This window comes from Vigna unguiculata, chromosome 4, assembly GCF_004118075.2.
Source record: "Vigna unguiculata cultivar IT97K-499-35 chromosome 4, ASM411807v1, whole genome shotgun sequence".
Taxonomy (NCBI): domain Eukaryota; kingdom Viridiplantae; phylum Streptophyta; class Magnoliopsida; order Fabales; family Fabaceae; genus Vigna; species Vigna unguiculata.
This window is the reverse complement of record NC_040282.1, coordinates 23,329,764-23,339,754: the sequence shown is the minus strand read 5'-3', so window position 1 is coordinate 23,339,754 and position 9,991 is coordinate 23,329,764. Positions and strand designations below refer to the sequence as shown.

At 32.3% G+C, this 9,991-nt stretch overlaps 1 pseudogene; it reads left to right on the top strand.

The window, feature by feature from the left end:
• LOC114180614 overlaps window positions 1-2,472 on the top strand; it is a 10,903-nt pseudogene extending 8,431 nt beyond the window's left edge.
• The last annotated feature ends 7,519 nt before the right edge of the window (window positions 2,473-9,991 follow it).

Genomic DNA, 9,991 nt, shown 5'->3' with positions numbered 1-9,991 from the left:
GTATACGGCGATGTGTGATTTGATAAAATTTTTTATTGTACAGATTCCAAATGAGAAATTGTCATTTCATTTAATTGGGATGCCCTGAATCTGACATGTCTATTGGGCTGAATAACATGAAGCTCAGAATTATGGATGTATTAAAAACTCCCTAATAAAAAGATAATTGGTCTAGGGTCAATTCAGTAACAAAAAAAAAGAAATTCTAAATCTAAATTTCTAACTCTACCCACCTCGTGAAAAAAATCAATCTTTTTTCTTGTAGAATTAGCTATTCTATCTTTTTTTTTTAGAAAGAATTGAAATTATGTTTCAAATAATATATCGTGGTTGCTAAAGTCTATATATCGCTTATAGGCTTAAGGACAGCCTGACATAACTATCGAGGTGGCATTTAGACCTAAAAGATCGAATGCAATAATACATAGACAAATAAATCTCTTATGAATTTTGGAATACTCTGTTATAGAATATTTAAATTTCGTTTTAATGAATTAATCAAATTAAGGAGATTCCGCATTCGAAAGGGGGTAGACTACTCAAGAATCTTACTTTTCTTTTCTATCTGAAATTAGAATTGGATAATTAATTAAGAAAATCAATAAAAAAAAAAATCCGTCAATGAAATGTTAATTGGGATTTATTGAGAACTTGAGTAAAGAGTAAACCTTTTTTATTTTAGATTAGAATTTTTTTATCAAATTTGATAGAATTTGAAAATGAAAAACCTTTGTTTTTTTTATTTTGTATAAATACTTGAGTCGGATGAGAGGAAACCTTCATGTCCGATTTTGAAAGGGGGAGATCTTATTGGATTTGATCCTATCTAAATTTTTTCGTTTGCTAGACCCGTAGTTAAAAAACCCACTTTCTTACGATTACGAGGTTCATTCGAATATGAAATCCAATCTTGGAAACACAGCATACCACTTTTTTTTACTAGCCGAGGTTTTGATATATTTCAAAATCGAGAAATTTCAAGCGGAGCTGTTGCTATCCGAGAACAATTAGCCAATCTGGATTTGAGAATTATTATGGATTATTCGTTGATAGAATGGAAAGAATTAGGGAAAGAGGGATCCCCGTACAATGAAAACGAATGGGAAGATCGAAAAGTTGGAAGAAGAAAGAATTTTTCGGTTCGGCGTATAGAATTAGCTAAGCATTTTATACGAACAAATATAGAACCAGAATGGATGGTTTTATGTCTCTTACCAGTTCTTCCTCCTGAATTGAGACCGATTATTCAAATAGATGGGGGAAAATTAATGAGCTCAGATATTAATGAACTATATAGAAGAGTTATCTATCGGAATAATACTCTTATCGATCTATTAACAACAAGTAGATCTACTCCAGGAGAATTAGTAATATGTCAGGAGAAATTGGTACAAGCAGCCTGGATACACTTCTTGATAATGGAATCCGCGGACAACCGATGAGGGACGGTCATAATAAGGTTTACAAATCTTTTTCTGATATAATCGAGGGTAAAGAGGGAAGATTTCGCGAGACCCAACTTGGGAAACGGGTTGATTATTCAGGTCGTTCTGTCATTATTGTAGGTCCATCACTTTCATTACATAGATGTGGATTGCCCGGCGAAATAACAATAGAACTTTTCCAGACATTTCTAATTCGTGGTCTAATTCGAAAACATTTTGCTTCCAACATAGGAATTGCTAAGAGTAAAATTCGGCAAAAAGAACAGATTGTATGGGAAATACTTCAAGAAGTTATGCACAGACATCCCGTATTGCTAAATAGAGCACCTACTCTGCATAGATTAGGTATACATGCATTCCAACCCATTTTAGTAGAGGGGCGTGCTATTTGTTTGCATCCATTAGTTTGTAAGGGATTCAATGCAGACTTTGATGGCGATCAAATGGCTGTTCATATGCCTTTATCTTTAGAAGCTCAAGCAGAAGCACGTTTACTTATGTTTTCTCATACAAACCTCTTGTCTCCAGTTATCGCGGATCCAATTTCTGTACCAACTCAAGATATGCTTATTGGACTTTACATATTAACGAATGGGAATCGTCGGGGTATTTCTTCAAATAGGTATAATCCACGTAATTGCAGAAATTTGAAAAATGAAAGAATTCCCCCAAAAAGCTATAGGTATACGAAAAAAAAGAACCTTTTTTTTGGAATTCCTATGATGCAATTGGAGCTTATCAACAGAAAAGAATAACCTTCGATAGTCCTTTGTGGCTCCGGTGGCGACTAGATCTACGCATTATTTCGTCAAGAGAAGTTCCTATCGAAGTTCACTATGAATCTTTAGGCACCTATCATGAAATTTATGGGCATTATCTAGTAGTAAGAAGTACAAAAAAACAAATTCGTTCTATCTACATTCAAACCAACGTAGGTCATATTTCTTTTTATCGAGAAATCGAAGAAGCTGTACAAGGTTTTTGCCGAGCCTATTCATATGGTATCTAATCATATAGATGGTTGTATCTAAGATAAACAAATTTATGATACTGGTGTAAATTCAAATCTTCATGATTTAACATTTAACAAGGATCTTAGTTTTTTAATTTCTCAATTTCTACACAAATTAAGATAAAGAAAAGGCAGTTTTTCAATCATTGACTCAAATCCATTGTTGAACTGAATGAATCCCACTGAGTGGAATAGGGAGGTACTTATGGCAGAACGGACCAATCTAATGCTTCACAATAAAGTGATAGGTGGAACTGCCATTAAACGACTTATTAGCAGATTAATAGATCACTTCGGAATGGCATATACATCACATATCCTGGATCAAGTCAAGACTCTGGGATTCCGCCAAGCTACGGCTACATCCATTTCATTAGGAATTGATGACCTTTTAACAATACCTTCAAAAGGATGGCTAGTCCGAGATGCTGAACACCAAAATTTGATTTTGGAAAAACAACATCATTATGGAAATGTACATGCAGTAGAAAAATTATGCCAATCCATTGAGATATGGTATGCTACAAGTGAATATTTTCGACAAGAAATGAATCCTAATTTTAGAATGACCGATCCTTTTAATCCAGTCCATATAATGTCCTTTTCGGGAGCTAGAGGAAATGCATCTCAAGTACACCAATTAGTAGGTATGAGAGGATTAATGTCGGATCCACATAGACAAATGATTGATTTACCTATTCAAAGTAATTTACGCGAAGGGCTATCTTTAACAAAATATATAATTTCTTGCTACGGAGCTCGTAAAGGGGTTGTAGATACTGTTGTACGAACATCAGATGCTGGATATCTTACACGTAGACTTGTTGAAGTGGTTTAACATATTGTTATACGTCGAACAAATTGTGGTACCATTCGAGGAATTTTAGTAAATACCCAGAATGATACGATGCCGGAAAGTAGTTGGACACAAACATTAATTGGTTGTGTATTAGCAGACGATATATACAGAGGTTCACGATGCATTGCCATTAGAAATCAAGATATTGGAATTGGACTTTTCAATCGATTGAAAACCTTTCAAACACAACTAATATCTATACGAACTCCTTTTACCTGTAGGAATACATCTTGGATCTCTCGATTATGTTATGGTCAAAGTCCTACTCAAGGTCACTTGGTGGAATTAGGAGAAGCTGTAGGTATTATTGCGGGCCAATCCATTGGAGAACCGGGCACTCAATTAACATTAAGAACTTTTCATACTGGCGGAGTATTCACAGGGTGGACTGCAGAACAGGTGCGAGCACCTTATAATGGAAAAATTAAATTCAATGAGCATTTGGTTCATCCTACACGTACACGTCACGGGCATCCTGCTTTTCTATGTTATATAGACTTGTATGTTAGTATTGAAAATGGTGACATTATACATAATGTGACTATTCCACCAAAAAGTTTTCTATTAGTTCAAAATAATCAATATGTAAAATCAGAACAAGTGATTGTCGAGATTCTCGCAGGAACATATACTTTGAATTTAAAAGAAAAAGTTCGAAAACATGTTTATTCTAACTTAGAAGGAGAAATGCATTGGAGTACGGATGTGTATCATGCATCAGAATTTAAATATAGTAATGTCCATATCTTACCAAAAACAAGTCATTTATGGATTTTATCAGGAAAATCAGACAGATCCGCTTCAGTCTCTTTTCTAACCCGAAAAGATCAAGATCAATTGAACATTCATTATCTTTCTACAGGAGAAAGAGATATTTGTAACCATTTAGCAAGTAATAATAAAGTAAGACATAATTTGTTTCGTTTCACTCCTTCTGAAAAAAAAGAAAGAAGGATTTCAGATTATTCAAAAAATAATCAAATCTTATGTAAAGATCATTGTCATTTTACACATCCTGCTATTTTTCACGATACTACAGATTTATTAGCAAAGAGGCGGAGAAATCGATTCATTATTCCATTTCAATTCCAATCGATTCAAGAACGAGACAAAGCATTAATGTTAGCTTCCATGGTATTTTTCGTAGAAATAGTATTTTTGCTTATTTCGATGATCCTCAATACCGAACACAGAGCTCAGGTATCACTAAATATAGGACTATTGATATAAATTACATTTTTAAAAAAGAGGATTTTTTAATCGAGTATCCAGGAATTCAAGAATTTAAGACAAAATACCAAATTAAAGTAGATCAATTTTTTTTCATTCCCGAAGAAGTGTATATTTTACCAGAATTTTCTTCCATAATGGTACTGAACAATAGTATTATTGAAGTAGATACACCAATCACTGTAAATATAAGAAGTCAAGTAAGCGGGTTGGTTCGATTGGAGAAAAAAAAAGATTCAATTAAAAATATTTTCCGGGAATATCTATTTTCTCGGAGAAATGGATAAGATATCCCGACACAGTGCCATGATGATACCACCGAGAACGGTAAAAAAAAATTCAAAAGGATAAAAAAAAATGAAAAATTGGATCTATGCTCAATGGATCACAATTATGAAAAAAAAGTATTTTGTTTTGGTTCGACCAGTCATTTTATATGAAATAGAAGATAGGATCAATTTAATCCAATTTTTTTCCCAAGATATGTTACAAGAAAGAGATTCATTATATTCTTTCTGGAAATGGAAAATCAATTCGGGGAATTTATAATTCTAATACAAGTATTCAATTAGTTCGGACTTGTTTAGTCTTAAATTGGGATCAAGACAAAAAATTGTCTTCTATCGAAAAAGGGCATGCTTCTTTTGTTGAACTAAGTATAAAAGGTTTGGTTAGATATTTCTTAAAAATGGACTTAGGAAAATCCCATATTTCATATATAAGAAAAAGGAAAGATCCGCTCGGTTCAAGATTTATCTTGGATAATGAGTCGGACTGGACCAACATCAATCCATTTTGTTTTATAGATCCGAGGGAAAAAGTTCAACAATCACTTAGTCAAAATCATGGAACTATTCATATGTTTTTGAATAGAAATGAGAAATGCCGATCTTTAATAATTTTGTCATCAACGAATTGTTTTCAAATACGATCATTCCACGATGGAAAATATTACAATGGGATAAAAGAAGAAATCAATCCAATTCAAAGAGATCCTCTGATTCCAATTCAAAATTCGTTAGGTCCTTTAGGAATAGCCCTTCAAGTTGCCCATTTTTATTTTTACCTTTTAATTACTAATAATCAGATTTCGATAAATAAAAACGGGCAACTTGACAAATTAAAAGAAACATTTCAAGTATTAAAATATTATTTAATAGACGAAAACGAGATCATTTATAAATCTGATTTATCTAGTAACATCCTTTTAAATCCATTCTATTTGAATTGGCATTTTTTCCATCATAATTATTGTGAAAAAAAAAATGTTTCCCATAATAAGTCTTGGTCAATTTATTTGCGAAAATGTATGTATAGTTCAAACGAAAAATGAACCACACCTTAAATCGGGTCAAATTCTAACTGTTCAAATGGATTCTATAGGAATAAGATCGGCTAACCCTTATTTGGCGACTCATGGAACAACTCTTTATGGTCATTATGGAGAAATACTTTCTGAAGGAGATATATTAGTTACATTTATATATCAAAAATCGAGATCAGGTGATATAACACAAGGTCTTCCAAAAGTAGAACAGGTATTGGAAGTTCGTTCGATTGATTCAATATCCATAAACCTAGAAAAGAGAGTGGATACTTGGAATGGGCGTATAATAAGAATTCTTGGCATTCCTTGGGGATTCTTCATTAGTGCTGAGCTAACTATAGCGCAAAGTCGTATTTCTTTGGTTAATCAAATTCAAAAAGTTTATCGATCCCAGAGAGTTCACATTCATAATAGACATATAGAAATTATTGTGCGTCAAATAACATCAAAAGTATTGGTTTCAGAAGATGGAATGTCTAATGTTTTTTTGCCTGGCGAACTAATTAGATTGTTGCGGACCAAACGAGCTGGACGTTCCTTAGAAGAGTCGATCTGCTATCGAGTTCTATTATTGGGGATAACAAAAACATCTTTGAATACTCAAAGTTTCATATCTGAAGCAAGTTTTCAAGAAACTGCTAGAGTTTTATCAAAAGCCGCTCTCCGAGGTCGCATAGATTGGTTGAAAGGTCTGAAAGAGAACGTTGTTTTAGGGGGAATGATGCCAGTTGGTACTGGATTCAAAAGAATAATATACCGTTCAAAGCAAAGACAATATAACAAGATTACCCGTGAAACAAAAAAAAAGAATTTGTGATACATCAAAATAATTTAGGATTTAAGAATTCCTAAAATAATGATTCTTGAGGTCGTATTCATCTCCGTTCACTTTATTTTGTATATATTTTGTATAATAAAAGAAACATAATAAATAAACGAATCATATTAAATGAAATAGAAAAAATGGCCCGATCTTTTTTTTATCAACGACAATTTTTTAGTAGAAGAGAAGATTCCTTCGGAACACTTATTTTTTTCTATTTCAGTATACTGGGTCTCTTTCTTTCATTTCAAAAAATTGATCTAATTTCTATTTGGAAATGAAAGAAAAGTGTGGGGATAATTATAAATGACAAAAAGATATTGGAACATAATTTTGGAAGAGATGATGGAAGCTGGTGTTCATTTTGGCCACGGTACTAGAAAATGGAATCCTAAAATGTCACCTTATATTTCTGCAAAGCGTAAGGGTATTCATATTACAAATCTTATTAGAACTGCTCAATTTTTATCAGAATCTTGTGATTTAGTTTTTGATGCAACAAGTGGGGGAAAACAATTCTTAATTGTTGGTACAAAAAAAAAGCAGCTGATTCAGTAGTGCGGGCTGCAATAAGAGCTCGGTGTCATTATGTTAATAAAAAATGGCTCGGCGGTATGTTAACGAATTGGTATACTACAAAAACATGACTTCAAAAGTTCAGGGATTTGAGAATGCAACAAAAGACGGGGAGATTTCATAGTTTTCCAAAAAAAGATGTCGCTATATTGAAGATACAATTAGCTGAATTGGAAACATATCTTGGCGGCATTAAATATATGAAGGGCTTACCAGATATTGTAATAATCGTCGATCAACAAGAAGAATATACGGCTCTTCGAGAATGTATAACTTTGGAAATTCCAACAATTTGTTTAATTGATACAAATAGTGACCCGGACCTCGTTGATATTTCAATTCCAGCTAATGATGATGCTATAGCCTCAATTCGATTAATTCTTAACAAATTAGTTTTTGCAATTTGTGAGGGTCGGTCTAGATATATACGAAATTCTTGATTAATAATAAGATAAAAAATTCTTGAATTTTCTTTGAGGGGTTCATAGATTTATGGAATCGCTTACTATACTAGTAAGAAATTGCACAAAAATGAAAATAGAAAACAAACAAAAATTTTATGTAATTAGTATCGGTATTCAAAATAAAAAATGAAAGTAGACAAATCAAAAGGGAAAGGAGATGTTTGAATAAAAATAATTCCCTTTTTTCAACTTCTTTTTTTAGAGGATAGGACAATATGAATGTTTTATTCTGCTCTATCAACGCATTAAAAAGATTATACGATATATTTGTTGTGGAAGTAGGTCAACATTTCTATTGGCAAATAGGGGGTTTCCTAGTACATGCCTAAGTACTTATTACTTCTTGGGTTATAATTGCTATCTTATTGGTTTCAGCCATTCTAGTTATTCGAAATCTGCAAACCATTCCTACTTTCGGTTAGAATTTATTTGAATATGTTCTTGAATTCATTCGAGACGTGAGCAAAACTCAGATTGGAGAAGAATATGGTCCGTGGGTTCCTTTTATTGGAACTTTGTTTCTATTTATTTTTGTTTCTAATTGGTCAGGGGCTCTTTTACCTTGGAAAATCATCGAATTACCTCATGGGGAGTTAGCTGCACCCACAAATGATATAAATACTACCGTTGCATTAGCTTTACTTACATCAGTTGCATATTTCTATGCGGGTCTTTCAAAAAAAGGATTAGCTTATTTTAGTAAATACATCCAACCAACTCCAATCCTTTTACCGATTAACATATTAGAAGATTTCACAAAACCCTTATCCCTTAGTTTTCGACTTTCCAAAAATATATTAGCTGATGAATTAGTAGTTGTTGTTCTTGTTTCTTTAGTACCTTTAGTAGTTCCTATACCTGTCATGTTCCTTGGATTATTCACAAGCGGTATTCAAGCTCTCCTTTTTGCTACTTTAGCTGTGGCTTATATAGGTGAATCCATTGAAGGCCATCATTGACTAGTTTTCTCAAAAATAGTCTTTTTTGTTTAGCTTGCCACACATATATTGTGGCTCAATAGAATCTACAAAATAAAAATCTATCTATAGATATATAGATAGATATAGATAGATCTATTCGATTAGTATATATTAGTTTGGATATTCAAAAAAAAATGAATAGCTAAAATTAGAATTCTGTATGATATTTACGTTTACAATGTGTGATAAAAAGATACTATATAGAATGATAGTAGATTCTCGTTTGATTCACATTTAATTCAACGATTGATCAAAATATAATTAAAAACATTTAGATCACCCAATTTCCTATATTATTTTGAAACATTAATGAAATCGAATGAATTTATTTAGATTGATTGTATCCATATGGGATAAGAGAATAAGAAAAGAGGGAAGGGGAGCTTAAAAAAAACATGATAAAAAAAATAGAAGTGAGGGGATCAGTCAAGGTTTTTTAGGTTTCAAAGAATGAATTTCAATTTCGATTGAATCTAAAACACAAAGAAAATTAGTTTACAGCATAGAAGAAACCTATGTATATGTGATATGATATTATAGATGAACTAGTTTTATATGAACTAACCATATATCTGAAATAACTAATCTTTTCTATATAAAAAAGGCCTCGCTATTATTGTCAATTTCTATAGGGATTGAAAAGCAAAGTCCTTGCGTTTAAGCTCTAATTGTGAATTGAAAATTAAAAAACTAAAGAAATTGTATAAAAAAATGAAGAATTCAAAGAATGATTCCAAAATTAAGGTAAGAGAAGAACAAAGATTATACAGATTCACCCCCAAAACTATGTAGTTCGAGACAAAAAAAGAAATCTCGAAGTAATTCGTTTAATAACTATTATTTTCAATTTTTAATTCTTATTTTTATTAATTACTTTAACTGAAAAAGTCTTGGTAATTGAAAAATGAAGTCAGAATTTATTAGTCGATTATATCATTAACTATTTCTTTCTTTTATATGTAGGTTACAAGGAAATTCTCACGAATCCAATTTTTTCTGCCGCTTCTGTTATTGCTGCTGGATTGGCCGTAGGGCTTGCTTCTATTGGACCTGGGGTTGGTCAAGGCACTGCCGCAGGGCAAGCTGCAGAGGGGATTGCATGACAACCAGAGGCAAAGGGAAAAATACGGGGTACTTTATTACTTAGTCTGGCTTTTATGGAAGCTTTAACAATTTACAGTCTGGTTGTAGCATTAGCACTTTTATTTGCTAATCCTTTTGTTTAATCCTAAAAAGATAAAAATACATATGTGGACTTCCTTTTCGAATTATATT